Source organism: Antechinus flavipes, chromosome 1 (genome assembly GCF_016432865.1).
Source record: "Antechinus flavipes isolate AdamAnt ecotype Samford, QLD, Australia chromosome 1, AdamAnt_v2, whole genome shotgun sequence".
Taxonomy (NCBI): Eukaryota; Metazoa; Chordata; class Mammalia; order Dasyuromorphia; family Dasyuridae; genus Antechinus; species Antechinus flavipes.
Window position 1 is genome coordinate 638,844,266 of NC_067398.1, and position 19,174 is coordinate 638,863,439.

At 36.2% G+C, this 19,174-nt stretch overlaps 1 protein-coding gene across 3 annotated transcripts in view; it reads right to left on the minus strand.

Moving 5' to 3' along the window:
- TRAPPC9 (trafficking protein particle complex subunit 9) overlaps positions 1-19,174 on the minus strand; it is a 1,007,235-nt gene that overhangs the window by 342,212 nt on the left and 645,849 nt on the right. The gene's annotated exons all lie outside the window — the stretch shown is intronic.

The following is a 19,174-nucleotide window of genomic DNA, read 5'->3' on the forward strand; positions in this document are numbered from 1 at the left end:
AGAAATGTCACAATGGAACATTTTTACACCATTAAGTAGTCACCTTTATTTATTAGTTTAATTTGAAAATTTCTAAGATAGTGTATGGATGCGAAATTGCATTGAATTTAAAAGATCCTCTAAATATTTAGAAAATATCATTAAAAGCATATGATGAAATTACTGGCCAATTCAAACTTTGGCTGCTCCATCTGTTTGGATTCTGACTTACAATAACAAAAGTTGACTGTTCAGTCAATACCAGATGTCACTCCAGATGCTAAAAAGAGAAAGACAGAGACAGAGACCAAGATCATGTTCTTAATGTAAATTATCTCAGTACTGTTTAATTAAATTCATTCTACAACTCTTCTTAATTGAAAGAACACAGCAATCAGGTTCTTCTTTAGAGAAAACCTATCATGGCCATTGGCTGTCAATGTCTCTAGAGTTCCCATATTTAGTAAGCTTGGAGTTGTCACAAAGGAAGGAAAGGAATTTCTCTAAATCATTTCGGCAAGGGTAAGGAAGTACAAGTTTCAAATGGGCTTTTCTATTTTCTTTTCAAAACCAACTTAAAAGCTTGTATTCAAACTTAATTGTTTTTAATACAATTCAAGCTCTTAATGACCATATATTATGTAGCTGGCTTTGAAAGGATCCAAAATTAAAGTCATTATAAGGTAGGTGGCCATGACACTGGAGTCAGGAAGACCTAAATTCAAATACAGTTTCAGACACTTGGAAGCTTTGTGACTTTGGGCAAATCATTCGCCTATCTGCCTCCAGTTCCTCATTTGTAAAAAGGTGCAAAAGGCAGAACTCTGGAGAAGTATATTTGAAACAAGGTGTTAATTCAGAGGAATTGATAAGACAATGGTTATCTAGTTTAGCATGTGAGTTCTCTAGTTCAGTATGACTGAGGTGTTAACTCAGTGGAATTAAAATAATGATTCTCTAGTTTATATGCACTTAGTACATAATATAGCTCTACAAGATTGACACCTACAATGATGTAATTATAATAGAGTATATAAGAGCCAACAAGGACTGGATGAAAGACATTCCATCTCCCACCATCATGGTGGCTGGCCTGTCCTCCTGCTTCCCCCATTGAGACCAAGGCTTGTCTGAAGGCCCTCCAGAAAGCTAGCCAGGCCCCAGGTAAAGGAGATAATAAGACTGTGAAGCAGATAATAGAGACTTTGGATTTTATCCCTGGCTATTCTCATGATTATTATTCTGCTAAAATGAAGACCTCCAGAAAATTAATTAGAACCTTACAAAAAGGGGCAGGAAATAATAATTGCTGCCAGGGATGTTACAAGGATCAAGTTAGATGTCTGTAGAGTGCTGTGAAAAACCTTAAATGATATATAAATGCTAAAATGTTAAGAATTTTAAAGCTGGAAAGGTTGTTGGAATACATAGATGCTCTAAACTGGAAGAGACTATTCAACACATAATGGTTCTGGAATATAGAAAGTTAAAGCATAAAGTAGAATGTTAAAGTTTTGAAGTAGCTTACAGATAGATAAAACTCTGATCAGCCTTCTCAGTTTTGTTGTTTAGTCATATTGACTCTCCATGATCCCATTTGGGGTTTTCTTGGCAGAGATGTCAAGTAGAGATAATAGAAATAGTTTGTCATTTCTTTCTCTAGCTCATTTTACAGATGATGAAACTAAGGCAAACAAGGGTGAGTCACTTGCCCAGGATCACTCAGCTAGGAAGTGTCTGCCTCCAAATTTAAACAATTAGAACTGTATAAGATGGAATATACTCCTTACAAAGGCAGTGATGTACTTAGTGTTACCTTTTTTCAGTAGATTATTCTGGATGACTGTAATGGGCTGAGGCTTGAGTTGATGCACTGAGGTCCCAAGCACATGAGGCTAAATAGTAATTGGACCATATTCTATTAATATATAAGCTTGGAGAAAGAATGGCCCCTGCCCACTCTTTGTGCAAGTCCTGATGTGTTGTATAGGAAATGACGATTTTGGTGGGTGGAGGCAGGGGAGTGGAAAATTTTTTTTTGATTTCATCAAGTCTATTTATTAATGCATTTCAAGTTTCAAAAAACCTTATATATCTTTGCACAATACTTTATTTTTTTTTTTTGCAATGTTTTAGTAAAAATTTCCAAAGTGAACAAAAAAGATACTGTATAAAACACAGCGGACATTAAACTGACAGTAGTATTAGATCTCACTTGTCTTGATCTTTTTGTTTTACCACATCTTGATTTGCAATGGAGAGAGTTCAGTGCTCATATCTCTTTTCAGAAAACATTTAACTTAGACTCAAAATAAAATAGGGCAGTGTGTATTCGGAAGGGGAGGAGATGGCTCAGTGGGTAGAGCACCAGCCCTGAAGTCAGGAGGAACTGAGTTCAAATCCAGCCTCAGACACTTAACAATTCCTGGTTGTGTGACCATGGGCAAGTCACTTAACCCCAACTGCCTCAGCAAAAAAAAAAAAAAAGCAAAAAGAAGAGAAACAATCAGAAAGGTCGTCGCAATGGCAAAAGCTAGCAGAGCGAGAGAGACCTGAGCTCTCCTCTCCTTCCTTTTCCACTCCCCTGCCTCCACCCACCAAAATCGTCATTTCCTATACAACACATCAGGACTTGCACAAAGAGTGGGCGGGGGCCATTCTTTCTCCAAGCTTATATATTAATAGAGTATGGTCCAATTACTATTTAGCCTCATGTACTTGGGACCTCAGTGCATCAACTCAAGCCTCAGCCCATTACAGATGACCACTTATTACAGATTCTATTCAGGAAAAAATCTGCCAGATAGTTCTAAGGTCCCTTCCAATTTTGAGATGCTAAAATTCTGCATGATTGTTAGTTCTCTAATTCAGAGAATTATGGAATCCTCATGCTAAATAGAATCTTAGAGATCACCTAAGGATAACTGGATATTCTTTAAATTCAATAATCCTGTTATATTACTCAATTACATTTCAGAGAATTATAATAGTAATTTACAAAATAATAGTAGCAATACTTAACTAACACAACTAATTTTTACTTTCAGTTTTCTGATACAAGGATGATTAAAAAAAAAAAAAAAGGATGAAGTTGCAGAGAATCAGACAGGAAGGAAGAGGCTTTAGTTGCCTGCAAATTGTCTATTCCCTTAGTCTGTGAGCTCCTAGAAAGCTGGGATTCTTTTACCTTTCTTTGTATCCCCAGTACTTAGCACAACACTTGCTCATGTTGTCCTTCATTCTTTTTTTTTTTTTAATTTTTATTTAATAATTACTTTATATTGACAGAATCCATGCCAGGGTAATTTTTTTTTTTTAACAACATTATCCCTTGCACTCGTTTCTGTTCCAATTTTTTTCCCCTCCCTCCCTCCACCCCCTCCCCTAGATGGCAAGCAGTCCTTTATATGTTGGATATGTTGCAGTATATCCTAGATACAATATATGTTTGCAGAACCGAACAGTTCTCTTGTTGCATAGGGAGAATTGGATTCAGAAGGTATAAATAACCTGGGAAGAAAAACAAAAATGCAGATAGTTCACATTCATTTCCCAGTGTTCTTTCTTTGGGTGTAGCTGCTTTTGTCCGTCATTTATCAATTGAAACTCAGTTAGGTCTCTTTGTCAAAGAAATCCACTTCCATCAAAATATGTCCTCATACAATATCATTGTCGAAGTGTGTTGTCCTTCATTCTTGAAGAGGCCCAAATATCATCACTATGTTGGAGTCAAGTTGCAGTGTATTGAACTGTGGCTGATCAGACTAATACAAACTTGGAAGCTCTACAATAGCTTAGGAACAAGAACAAACAGTCCATGTGAACATTTGGGGTAAGGATGCCTCTGTTTGCACATCTCACTTTTTTTTTTATTTATCAGGCACATAGTAGGTGTTTAATATATTTTACTGGCTGACTGGGGAAAGCACATGACATACTTACAGAATAATGAACGGTTCAGTTTGGCAGTAACAAAAGCTGTGGATAATATTGTGATAATATTGTGAAGGCTGCATGGGATCAGTAGAAAGAGAAATCTGGTCTTTATTCTGGTCTCATCATGAACTAAGGACATGAAATAGGGAAAATTATGTTATCTTTCTATTGTCCTTGTTCATAAAATTAGAATAACAATGCCTGACCTACTTATCTCACTGGGTTATTGTTTAGACAAAACGAGATAAAGGATATGAAAAAGAATTGTAAACCACGGTTTCCCACAATTAAAGTTTTTGGGAATTAATAAAATATGTCTTAAACTTCAACACCATACTGCTCACATATATCTCTCTTACATTCACTTTCTGATAAACATAAGAGAACAATCAAGCCAAATAAGTACACTATCCATTTATGTAATATAATCTTAATTGGGCAAAGCAATCCTTTGAGTCATCTCTAATAAGTTATCTCTCCCTCCAGAAGCATTCCAAATCTTCTTCATGAAGCTTTTCATGTTTTCTCTTCCCTCAACTTTCTCAGTTGAAGACCTCATTTCATACTTTACTGGGAAATTTGGGGGCAAAAAAGAGAGGGGGGGATTACTTTATTTTTTTCTTTGTATTCTCATCATATACTACACTGACACACCATATTAAAAGATGCTTATTGATTAATACACTTTCATCTTTATCAAAAGAGGGAAATTGGTTTCCTTTCACTCCTTTTTCTGACCCAAAGTAGTATATCTATCATTCTACCTGATCAACAAGGCTGACATTATTCAATTTGTTATTAAAGGATCTTTAATAGAGCCTTATCTTCCACTGTTAATCTCCATATTGATTATGCTTTAATTATGTTATATTGGCTTTCTATGAATATACACCATACTTAGGTTATGGCTTATGTTAATCACAACACTTAGAACATCCTTTCACTCGATCTGAATGTACTGAAATATTAACTAATCTTTAAGAACCAATTCAAATACCAACTGCTTCAGGAAGCCTTTTTCGATTTCCCTAAGTGAAAAATGAACCTTCCTTCCTAGGAACCTGTAGAATACTTTGTTCCCCTTGCATATACTTTTATATTTTATTACATTCTCTCTTTCCTTAGGTGAATCATAGAATCTTAGCATTGAAAGAGATCCTTAAAATAATGGTAATCAGGTAATCATAGTGTGTGTGTGTGTGTGTGTGTGTGTGTGTGTGTGTGTGTGTGTACACATACATGTACATATAAATGCATGTGTGTACACGTAAGCACATATGTGTACATACAAATGCATGTGTGTGCATACATATATGTATATGTACACTATCTCATTCAAGTCTTGTAGCGACTTCATGAGTTTGATGCTACAAGTATTATTAGATATTATTTCCATTTTACAGATGAGGTTAAATAACTTGTCCAGTCACATAGCTAATAAATATCTCAGGTGAAAATTGAAATCAAAACTTTTTCAGTCTGAATCCAACTACTATAAGAAACTGCCTCTTCATTAACAGACTATTTCCCTCTCCATCAACAGATGAACAGCTCATCTGAACTCCTCCAAGAAAAGGAAACTCATTATCCTGTGGAAACCCATTTAGTCTCAGACAATTTTAATCAGTAAGAAGTTCTTGTGATATTTAACAAAATCTGCATTCCTAGAGTTACCCTCAGGAGAAAAGGAGAATAAATGTAATCCTTCTTTGTGCCCATGACGAATCTCACTTTCTGTGCAGAATCTGTATTTCATCGATCATTTTATCTAATCATTTAATACAAAACAAAGGGCTTCATAGGAGTTCACATGAGTCACTTATCAAATGTTCATGAAAAATGTATTTATTCCTGTGCTAGGCACAAAGGGAAAAGAAGAAAAAAAGAAGACAGAGCCTATTACCATGAAGATAATGTACCTGGTATAATAGAAATAGCACTGGACTTAAAAGTTAGGAGTCCTATATGTGCAAAACTGTTTTTGGCAGCCCTTTTCATAGTGGCAAGAAACTGGAAACTGAGTGGATACCCATCAGATGGAAATTGGCTGAATAAGTTGTGGTATATGAATGTTATGGAATATTATTGTTCTCTAAGAAATGATCAATAGATGATTTCAGAAAGGCCTGGAGATCTTACATGAACTGATGCTAAGTGAAATGAGCATAACGAGGAGATTATTATACATGACAACAATAATATTATATACTATCAATTCTGATGGACATGGCTCTTTCCAACAATGAGATGATTCAGACCACTTCCAATGATCTTGTAATGAGAGAGCCATCTACACCCAGAGAGAGGCCTGTGGGAACTGAGTGTGTATCACAACATAACATTCTTACTCTTTTTGTTGTTTGCTTGAATTTTTTTTCATCTTATTCATTTTCTTTCTTTTTTGATCTGATTCTTCTTGTGCAGTAAGATAATTGTATAAATATGTTTACATATATTGGATTTAACATATATTTTAACATGTATAACATATATTAGATTGCTTGCCATCTAGGGGAGGGGATGGGCGAAGGAAGAGAAAATCTAAAACATAAAGCTATGCAAGGGTCAATGTTGAAAAATTATCTGCGCATATATTTTGAAAATAAAAAGCTTTAATTAAAAAAAAAGCAAAACAACAATATCATCAACAAAAAAGTTAGGAGTCCTATATTCAAATGCCTGCTGATGATAGCTATGTCAACCTGAACTTTTCTATGCCTCAATTTTCTCATCTGTGAAATAGGAATCATCATACTTATGTATATCACTGGGATATCATGACAAAAACACTCTAAAAATACATTTCATATAAAAGCTAGCTAGCATTATTCTTAATGAATATGACAATGATATAATATGACTATTAATTAGAGATTAATAGTCATTAATCTCTAAAAGTCCCAGTTTCCTGCTTTGCAAAATAGGGATAAAAACACTTTGACCACTAATAGCCCAGATTTTGTAAAGAAGGTGCAGTGCAAACTTTAAAGGGCTATGGATTTGGTCTCATTATTTTTTTGGTTTCTTTGGCTAGCAACAGAATATCTCTAACTCCACTGCCCACTGTGAATCCAACCAAGTTCTGTATGCCTTGAATCTGCTTCAGATACACTTCAATCTAAATGCAAATGTTTCATGTTTCCAACAAGTCCTGAGAGATTGCCTGGGTCCCCTCAGCTCAGGATTAGCTGAGTTCAGAATGAATAGTGTTGCAGATCAAAGAAATTGTTTCAACCTGAAGTAGGCTACTGGCATTTGCAAGTTTGATACCAGATTGGGCCAACACTGCTCTTCACACTGGATCTTGGAGACCAAGAGGAATTAGAAAGTCATACAAATTCTTCATCCATTTTTTAAACAAAGACATCAGAATCTTTTTTTTCCCAAGGAGAGTAGATGTCTTCTATGAAATACCAATGTTAAAGTCATATCTTGATTCAATCAATCCCAACACTGAATTATGCCTGGCCCTCTCTCTGCTAAGAGATTGTTGAGAACATGACTGAGTCATCTGAATAATATCCTCAATGGTTACAGATTTTGACTGCGTCAACTCCTAAACTATGGCCCCATTTACCAACTACTTTTCAATACCAAATGTCTATGAAAAGTTGCCTATGTCTCCTAGCTACACTCTCTCACCTGGGTTATCACTAAAAATAATAAATAATTTAAAAAATATTTATTATTCTTAGCTTTCCTTGCCAGCTCATTCTGCACTTTAGAAATCCTTACTATTCTTAGTAGAAATACTATAGTAATTTCTATACTATTCTTATAGGGCTATGCCATGTTATAATATTATAATCATTCTCTGCTATCTGCATTCTCTGTCACTTTTTTGTACATGCTCTTTAAAATACAATTTAATATATTTTAATTTTAACAAAAAATTAAAGTTTAAAATTTTTTTGATTTCTATTTTTTTAGGACATTCGTTTTTCCATTCCTTTTCAAAATTACTTCTCTATGACTTCAGAATTTCATTCTTGAGAATAGTATCCAACATCTAATCAATTACCAAAATCTATTGGTTTAGCCTCCAAAATACTTTTTTCAGATATGATATAAGAATGATCAGGGAAGACTAGTACTTCTGGCATAAGGGCTGCTGAACCCTTTTCCTGCTTTCCATCATTCGTATCCACCTGATTTACCTAACTCTCACCTGTGGCTCCAAGAAGCTATAGCATGCACAGCAGCCACACTCTGGTAAACCATTGTAATAGAAAGTTAAGTTAGAGGAGCATCTACCTCAAATATGAAAGACTTGCTCTAGTGGAATAGACAGTTGAGAACAACTTGTTCCAATGGCCATGAAAGCAGTTGGAGCAGATGCTATGGAGTGCTTAGAACTTGGTTAGACATTGAAAACACCAACGTCATCCATTGCATCTAGAGCTATCACTAGTTGTCTTGACTCTGTCCTGCCACTGGACTGTGAGGATCCTGGAAGAGAGAGTAGCAGGTGCAGACAGACTGGCACACAGTCTGGCAGGTAGACTGGCACATAGTCACACAGGCAGTCCAGATCATAAAGTCCTCTTCTCATAGAAAGCAGTGATGGGATCCGCACACTAGAGAACCCAGTGGACCTGAAATATGAACAGCTCTTGCTAAGAAAGAACTCAGCAGATAGCAGCCCTGAGTGAAACAAGCTGGCAAATGAAGGCCAGCTTTTTGAAGTCAGAGATGGACACATATTTTTCTGGAATGGTTATAGTGAAGGGGAGTGCCATGAAGCTGGTGTAGGTATTGCAATCAAAATGCAAATCAAAAATTCAACAAACTTGTATGCCTACCAAAAGAAGTATGAAGGCTCATGACAATGTGATTGCCACTTGCAGGAATATGCTACGCCATCATTATTAGTTCTTCTGTTCCCACCACGATGAATCCTGATGAGATTGGAGAAAAGCTGTATAAAGATCTGGAGACCTTTATCCTCAATGTATCAAAAGAAGATAAGTTTGTAATTCTGTATAACTTTAATGCTAAAGAAGGCTCAGACTACCAGCAATGGAAGGGAGTCCTTGGGAGAAATGGAATTGGAAACAGTAACAGCAATGGTCATTTATATTGAAGACTTGTGCATCTCTTAACCTTCTCACCACCAATATTGTATTCCATTTACTTAAATGCAATAAAGCTTCATGGATGTACCCTTGCAACAAATGTTGGCATTTAATAGACTATGTGATTGTATGGAGCAGAGACAGACAGGATGTGACAGTGACCAAGACAATGTGTGGTGCAGAGTGCTGGATTGATCATAGACTTATCCTCTCCAAGCTGAATATTAATTCAACAAACCTGGTAGCATTCTGGAGATCCTGATCATGAATGTGCCAAAAGAGAATAAGCACAATTCTAGGTGATTTTAATGCTAGAGTAGATTCAGATGACCAGACGAGGCAGAGTTTTTGAGAGGAAGGGAATTGGAAATAGCAACAGCAATAATCATCATCATCAACTATCTTCCATTTACCCAAACACAATAAAACCTCATGGATGCACCTTTACAAGCAATATTGACATTAATAGACTATGTGATTGCAAGGAGAAAAAACAGACAAGATGTGAGGGTGACAAAGGAACTATGTGGCATGGAATGCTGAGCTGATCATAAATTTTATTTTCTTCAAGCTAGATTTCATATTCAACAAAAGTGGTAATCCCAAGATAAAATGACTACCAAAAGAATTAATATCAACAGATTAGAGAGTCTCTCTGAGTAGAACAGTTTGTTGCTAACTTGGAAGGAAAGTTGAGCCAACACACAAATGGCAAGCAGTGAAGCAAAAAAGGACTGGACAGCTTTCAGAAATGTAGTGTACAGCACTGCATTTGCTCACAAACATCAAGATTGGTTTGACGAAAATGATGGGGAAATTCAGAAGCTGCTAAATGAAAAATGAGAACTCCACATGGTATACCAGCAGGACACTGTATTCATCTCTAAGTAGGCAGCATTTTAATTTCATGAAAAGTAAAGTACAAGTGGAGCTTAGTGAGCTGCAGGATTTTTGGCTCAGTAAGAAGGTAGATGAAATTCCATTTTATGCTTATAGTAACAATCTAAATTACTTTTATGATATTCTGATGTCTATTTTTTAGCCAAAGGATCCATGGTGCATCTCAACAGCTTAATGCTGATGGATCTACATGATTAGTGACAAGGACAAGATCCTAGAAAAATGGACTGAACACTTTCCTAGTATTCTCAAAGTCAATGACCATTTGCTTCAGGCTTTTGCTCCTTTTGTGTGGCAAAGAATCTGGGGCTGATTCTTTTCCAGCTGAAATTTGCAAGATAGAGTGTTATGAGCCAGAACTCTGTACTTGTAAGGATTCTTACAAGGTGCTAACTCAGTGGAATTGATAAGACAATGGTGATCTAGTTTAGCATGTGAGTTCTCTAGTTCAGTATGATTGATTTAATCTTACAACAAATAATGGTTCCTTAGGAATATAATGATTGGTTTATACTCAGTATACTGTAAATGATCTAATTATAATAGACCATATAAGATGGGACAGACTCGGTCAAAGTCAGAGCCAGAGAAGACAGAGGACTGAAAGCAGGAGCTCAAGCTCTAGGAGCCAAAAAGAGAGATTCATTCCATCTCTAGTCAGGCTCCTGGTGGCTCTCCTGGGGGACCAATAGGTTCAGAGATAGACTCAGACAAGACAAGTGATCTGGGGGAGGGAGCTCAAGCTCTCAGAGCCAAGGAGAGAAATTCATTCCATCTCAATGTCTTGGTGGCAGGCCCCTCCTCCTCTTCTCCACTGAAACCAAGACTCTGGAAGGTCTCCAAGAAAACTAGTCGAAGCCCCAGGCAAAGAGACAAGACTTTGAAGGAGATAATAAAGGATTTGGCTATTCTTGTGGTGATTACTTTGCTGAAAAGAAGGCTGGTGCAGAGACCTCCAGAAAACCAACCAGAACATTACAATGGAGGATATCTTGCTCATATAAAAGCTGACTGAAATTTTCTGGCTTATATGGTAAGAAGAGATTATCCCCCAGGAGTTCAAGAATGCCTCCATTGTTAATCTCAGGTCTTGGTTGCCTAGAAAAGTTCACCATTTTTGTAATCAATTGCTCAATAAATGAAGTACAAGCCGTTCTGTAATCTCATACTATGCTCTCCTGACTCCATGTTTGTGCATATACTTTCCAATGTACTTGGAATGATCTTTCTCACCACCACCAACCTCCTGAGATCCATTCTCCTTCATTGTCCCTTGTCATATCCACGCTTTCTTCAAGACTGACTTTAAGTGTCCCCTGCTCTATGAAACCTTTCATGATTCCTGACTGAAAGTAAACCTTTCTCAAATATTTCATATGATTACTTTGTGCCACTCCAATAGAAAATGTACCACATATGCTTTATCTTACTTCATAGTTTGTAAACTCCTTTGGAGGAGCAATTATTGTTACATTTCTTCATCATCAGTCCCAGACATAGTATATTATGCATTTAATAAATGGTTCCTTTTCATGTGGAATTTTTAAAGAATTAAATGACATTTTACAAGTAAATAGAATGGTGGACTTCCGGTTAAGATGGCGGAGAGGAGGCACACAGCTGTGTAAGCTCCACGCTTTCTCTCACTATCCATTTCATTACAAGCCTCTGAATTAATGCTTGACTGAAAAAAACCCCCACAAATAGTTACCAAGAGAAGCCATCCTTGAGATTCGCCAAGAAAGGTCTGTCTTTAATGGAGGGATGGGATGGTTTTAGATCGGGCGCAGGCGGCGGGCAGCGGCAGTGAGAGCACGGGAGCAGACTGGAGAGGGGGTGGGGAGTGATCGAAGCCGTCTCTGTGGGGAGAGCTTTGCTACAGGATTAGATACTTTGCTCCGGCAGCAAGTCAGCAGCCCAGCAGAGAAGCTAAAAACACCAGGGCTGAAGAATACAACCCCAAACAGCTGGAGTCTCCGGGACCTGCCGCTGCCCCCCCCCCCCCCCCCCAAGTGACTCAGCACGCTCTGGGATCTCAGAGTGCAGGTGCAGCACAGTCGGGCTAGTGACTCACTGCTGCCACCCTCAGTCTGTAGAGGAAGCTCGTTAACACACCCAGCCCCTTCCCCAAAGAAAGACTCCAGTTTTTTCTGTTTTTCTTTGCTAGTTTGTCTTTGATTATTAGACAGAATGAGCAAGAAACTGAAGAGGACTTTAACCCTTGACAGCTTCTATACAGATAGAGAGCAGACTCTAAATCCTGAGAAGACTAAAAACAGACAGTCCTCAGGTGAATCCCCAAAGGAGGAGGTCATCTGTTCCTCAGCACAGATGAACCTCATAGAAGTAATTAAAAAGGCTCTCACAAGGGAGCTAGAAGAAAAATGGGAAAAGCAGAGTGAGGCTTGGCAAAAGAGCCTGGAGAAGTCAGTTAAAGAGAGAGTGGATAAAGAAGTAAAATCCTTGAAAAATAGGATTGGTGAACTGGAAAACAAAATTGGCGAAATGGAAAAAAATTCCACAGAACAAAAGAACTCAATGGGACAATTAGAAAAAGATTTTTAAAAAGTGAGTGAAGAAAATACTTCACTGAAAATCAGAATTGAACAATTGGAATTGAATGACTCGAGGAGACAAGAAGAATCAGTCAAGCAAATCCAAAAAAATCAAACAATGGAAAAGAATGTGAAATACCTTCTGGGGAAGACAACAGACCTGGAAAACAGATCCAGGAGAGACAATCTGAGAACCATTGGACTTCCAGAAAAGCATAATGAAAAAAAGAGCCTGGACACTATTTTCCAGGAAATTATCAAAGAGAACTGCCCAGAAGTCATAGGAACAGAGGAACAAATAAACATTGAAAGGATTCATCGATCACCCACTGAAAGGGATCCTAAAATCAAAACACCAAGGAATATAGTGGCCAAATGCCAGAACCCTCAGACGAAGGAAAAAATATTGCAAGCGGCTAGAAAAACCCAATTCAAGTATCAAGGAGCCACAATAAGGATCACCCAGGATCTGGCAGCATCCACATTAAAAGATCGAAGGGCCTGGAATATGATATTCCAAAAGGCTAAGGAACTTGGTATGCAACCAAAAATAACTTACCCAGCGAGAATGAGCATCTTTTTCCAGGGAAGAAGATGGACATTCAACAAAGTAAGCGAATTTCATCTATTTCTGATGAAAAAGCCAGAACTTAACAAAAAGTTTGATCTACAAATATAGAACTCAAGAGAAATCTAAAAAGGTAAAGATTAATCTTGGGAACTATATTTCGACTATATAGATGTATAAAGAATACATGTATACCTTGTTCTAGAAATTGATGTGGAAAGGACATTGTACCAGAAAAAGGGTAAAGTGGGGGTACTACATCTCATGAAGAGGCATAGGAAACCTATTATATCTGAGAGAAAGAATGAGGGGGATGAATATAGTGGGTATCTTACTGCCTTCAGAATTGGCTTTAAGTGAAAAATCTTAAGACATATTCAATCTATGGTGAAACTTCTCCCACCTCATTGAAAAGTGAGAAGGGAAAAGTGAAAAGGGAAGGAATAAGCTAAGCAGAAGGGAATACAGAAACTGGGAGGGAAAGGGGTAAAATAGGGGGAGGAACTCTAAGGCGGGGGGAGGGATACTAAAAAGGGAGGGCTGTGAGAAGCAAGTGGTGCTCACAAGCTTAATACTGGGAAGGGGGGAAAGGGGAAAGAAGGGAGAAAAGCATAAACTGGGGTTAACAAGATGGCAAGTAATACAGAATTGGTCATTCTAACCATAAATGTGAATGGGGTAAACTCCCCCATAAAGAGGAAGCGGTTAGCGGAATGGATTAAAAGCCAGAATCCTACAATATGTTATTTACAGGAAACACACCTGAAGCGGGGAGATACATGCAGGTTAAAGGTAAAAGGTTGGAGCAAAATCTACTATGCTTCAGGTGAAGTCAAAAAAGCAGGGGTAGCCATCCTGATCTCAGATCAAGCTAAAGCAAAAATTGATCTAATTAAAAGAGATAAGGAAGGGCACTATATCTTGCTAAAGGGTAGCATGGATAATGAAGCACTATCTATATTAAACATATATGCACCAAGTGGTGTAGCATCTAAATTCTTAAAAGAGAAATTAAGAGAGCTGCAAGAAGAAATAGACAGTAAAACTATAATAGTGGGAGATCTTAACCTTGCACTCTCAGAAGTAGATAAATCAAACCACAAAATAAATAAGAAAGAAGTGAAAGAGGTAAATAGAATACTAGAAAAGTTAGATATGATAGATCTCTGGAGAAAATGTAATGGAGACAGAAAGGAATACACTTTCTTTTCAGCAGTTCATGGAACCTATACAAAAATTGACCATATATTAGGACATAAAAACCTCAAACTCAAATGCAGTAAGGCAGAAATAGTAAATGCATCCTTTTCAGACCACGATGCAATGAAAATTACATTCAACAAAAAACCAGGGGGAAGTAGACCAAAAAATAATTGGAAACTAAATAATCTCATACTAAAGAATGATTGGGTGAAACAGCAAATCATAGACATAATTAATAACTTCACCCAAGAAAACGATAATAATGAGACATCATACCAAAATGTATGGGATGCAGCCAAAGCGGTAATAAGGGGAAATTTCATATCTCTAGAGGCCTATTTGTATAAAATAGAGAAAGAGAAGGTCAATGAATTGGGTTTGCAACTAAAAATGCTAGAAAAGGAACAAATTAAAAACCCCCAGTCAAACACTAAACTTGAAATTCTAAAAATAAAAGGAGAGATCAATAAAATTGAAAGTAAAAAAACTATTGAATTAATTAATAAAACTAAGAGTTGGTTCTATGAAAAAACCAACAAAATAGACAAACCCTTAGTAAATCTGATTAAAAAAACAAAAGAGGAAAATCAAATTGTTAGTCTTAAAAATGAAAAGGGAGAAGTCGCCACCAGCAAAGAGGAAATTAGAGCAATAATTAGGAGTTACTTTGCCCAACTTTATGCCAATAAATTCGACAACTTAAATGAAATAGAAAAATACCTCCAAAAATATAGGTTGCCCAAACTAACAAAGGAAGAAGTAAATATCCTAAACAGTCCCATCGCAGAGAAAGAAATAGAACAAACTATCAATCAACTCCCTAAGAAAAAATCCCCAGGACCAGATGGATTTACATGTGAATTCTACCAAACATTTAAAGAACAATTAACTCCAATGCTAAATAAACTATTTGAAAAAATAGGGATTGAAGGAGTCCTACCAAACTCCTTTTATGACACAGACATGGTACTGATACCTAAACCAAGTAGGCTGAAAACAGAGAAAGAAAATTATAGACCAATCTCCCTAATGAATATTGATGCTAAAATCTTAAATAAAGTATTAGCAAAAAGATTACAGAAAATCATCCCCAGGATAATACACTATGACCAAGTAGGATTTATACCAGGAATGCAGGGTTGGTTCAATAGTAGGAAAACTATTAGCATAATTGACTATATCAATAACCAACCAAACAAAAACCATATGATCATCTCAATAGATGCAGAAAAAGCATTTGATAAAATCCAACATCCATTCCTAATAAAAACACTTGAGAGCATAGGAATAAATGGACTTTTCCTTAAAATAGTCAGGAGCATATATTTATTAGTAAAACCATTAGTAAGCATCATATGCAATGGGGAAAAACTGGAACCTTTCCCAGTAAGATCTGGAGTGAAGCAATGAATTTTGTTGTTATTTTTTCTAGATCATTAAAATATTTTCTTAGAAGTCTGATTGGTATAGCACTAAATAAATAGATTAGTTTAGGGAGTATTGTCATCTTTATTATGTTCGCTCGGCCGATCCAAGAGCACTTAATATTTTTCCAATTATTTAAGTCTGACTTTATTTGTGTGGAGACTTTTTTATAATTTTGCTTATATAATTCCTGACTTTCCTTTGGTAGATAGATTCCCAAATATTTTATGGTATCAACAGTTATTCTGAATGGAATTACCATTATTATTTAATATCGTATTAGAAACACTAGCCTCGGCAATAAGAGTCGAGAAAGATATTAAAGGAATTAGAGTAGGCAATGAGGAAACCAAACTATCACTCTTTGCAGATGATATGATGGTATACCTAGAGAACCCCAGAGATTCTACTAAAAAGCTATTAGAAATAATTCATAATTTTAGCAAAGTAGCTGGCTACAAAATAAATCCCCATAAATCCTCAGCATTTTTATACATCACCAACAAAACCCAACAGCAAGAGATACAAAGAGAAATTCCATTCAGAATAACTGTTGATATCATAAAATATTTGGGAATCTATCTACCAAAGGAAAGTCAGGAATTATATAAGCAAAATTATAAAAAAGTCTCCACACAAATAAAGTCAGACTTAAATAATTGGAAAAATATTAAGTGCTCTTGGATCGGCCGAGCGAACATAATAAAGATGACAATACTCCCTAAACTAATCTATTTATTTAGTGCTATACCAATCAGACTTCCAAGAAAATATTTTAATGATCTAGAAAAAATAACAACAAAATTCATATGGAACAATAAAAAGTCGAGAATCTCAAGGGAATTAATGAAAAAAAAATCAAATGAAGGTGGCCTAGCTGTACCTGATCTAAAATTATATTATAAAGCAGCAGTCACCAAAACCATTTGGTATTGACTAAGAAATAGATTAGTGGATCAGTGGAAAAGATTAGGTTCACAAGACAGAATAGTCAACTATAGCAATCTAGTGTTTGACAAACCCAAAGCCCCTAACTTCTGGGAAAAGAATTCATTATTTGATAAAAACTGCTGGGATAATTGGAAATTAGTATGGCAGAAATTAGGCATGGACCCACACTTAACACCATATACCAAGATAAGATCAAAATGGGTCCATGACCTAGGCATAAAGAACGAGATTATAAATAAATTAGAGGAACACAGAATAGTTTATCTCTCAGACTTGTGGAGGAGAAAGAAATTTGTGACCAAAGATGAACTAGAGACCATTACTGATCACAAAATAGAAAATTTTGATTACATCAAATTAAAAAGCCTTTGTAAAAACAAAACTAATGCAAACAAGATTAGAAGGGAAGCAACAAACTGGGAAAACATCTTCACAGTTAAAGGTTCTGATAAAGGCCTCATTTCCAAAATATATAGAGAATTGACTCTAATTTATAAGAAATCAAGCCATTCTCCAATTGATAAATGGTCAAAGGATATGAACAGACAATTTTCAGAGGATGAAATTGAAAGTATTACCACTCATATGAAAGAGTGCTCCAAATCACTATTGATCAGAGAAATGCAAATTAAGACAATTCTGAGATACCACTATACACCTGTCAGATTGGCTAAACTGACAGGAAAAAATAATGATGAATGTTGGAGGGGATGCGGGAAAACTGGGACACTAATGCATTGTTGGTGGAGTTGTGAACGAATCCAACCATTCTGGAGAGCAATCTGGAATTATGCCCCAAAAGTTATCAAATTGTGCATACCCTTTGATCCAGCAGTGTTTCTATTGGGCTTATATCCCAAAGAAATACTAAAGAAGGGAAAGGGACCTCTATGTGCCAAAATGTTTGTAGCAGCCCTATTTGTAGTGGCTAGAAACTGGAAAATGAATGGATGCCCATCAATTGGAGAATGGCTGGGTAAATTGTGGTATATGAATGTTATGGAATATTATTGTTCTGTAAGAAATGACCAGCAGGATGAATACAGAGAGGCTTGGAGACACTTACATGAACTGATGCTAAGTGAAATGAGCAGAACCAGGAGATCATTATACACTTCGACAACGATATTGTATGAGGACATATTTTGATGGAAGTGGATTTCTTTGACAAAGAGACCTAACTGAGTTTCAATTGATAAATGACGGATAAAAGCAGCTACACCCAAAGAAAGAACACTGGGAAACGAATGTGAACTATCTGCATTTTTGTTTTTCTTCCCGGGATATTTATACCTTCTGAATCCAATTCTCCCTATGCAACAAGAGAACTGTTCGGTTCTGCAAACATATATTGTATCTAGGATATACTGCAACATATCCAACATATAAAGGACTGCTTGCCATCTAGGGGAGGGGGTGAAGGGAGGGAGGGGGAAAAAATTGGAACAGAAACGAGTGCAAAGGATAATGTTGTAAAAAAAAAAAAAAATTACCCTGGCATGGATTCTGCCAATATAAAGTAATTATTAAATAAAAATTAAAAAAAAAAAACAAAAAAAACAAGTAAATAGAATGATAAAGTCCAGAAAGTACCTTAGAAATCACTGCCTACAGCCTTCATTTTAAATTGAGTCTTAAAGAATGGAAGTGACTTAGGCCAGGCTGTCCAACAACTTTTTGAAAAGTCAGTGCTAGAATTAAGACAATTTCTGGCCCTTCAAGCCAAGCTTAATGAATTTTAAAAGATTACTAAACAGTATTTTCAATGTACTCAGACCCTCCCTTTCCAAACCAACAATGACAAAAATAAATTGTAACTATAAATGCATAGGACCTATTTTGAGCCACTTGAGACCACTTCCAAGGTTAATCTCCCAAAAAAGTGTCAAGATATTCTATGAACAGCAGCAATATCGAGTGTGCCACTTTCAAAAGAGAGTGTCTCTTTCAAAAGTACAGCACTCAGCTGGGTGAATGGTCTTTGTTACAAAATCTGCATTACTATATTGTGGGCTAGAAGATCTGTGAAATCCTTTCCACATTTAACATTCATTGAGTCAGAGAAAATCAGGATTTAAGGAGTCCCCAGAGTCCTGGGAAAAAAAAATAATTCCCTGCTAGATTACTGAGAAGGACCAAACTATCTCCTTTCTGAAAACCTTTAGGGAGATAATACATTCTGCTTGTGAACAGTTCTCAATATTAGGAGGATTTTTCTCATACTCAACCAAAAGCTCTTTACATCTTCCAAGTTTTGGTATCTCTAAGATCATATAAAACAAGTCTAGTTTATCTTTAAAAAGACAGCCTTCAAATACTTGAAGACAGTTATCATGTTTCCCCTAAAGCCTTTCCTTTTTCACTTGAGGAATCAAATGACATATCTTTATAAACCTTAAAATACTATATAAATGTTAGCTTTTATAATTACAATAATATTATGGCCAAATCTTCACTATTGAAAATATATGGGGACATTTGTAAAAATCTATTCTTATATATGGGTTCATCCACTGACAATTTTCTTTCTCAGTGGTTGTATGAGGGATATACTTGAATCTTAAAGGACTAAAGACATTAAA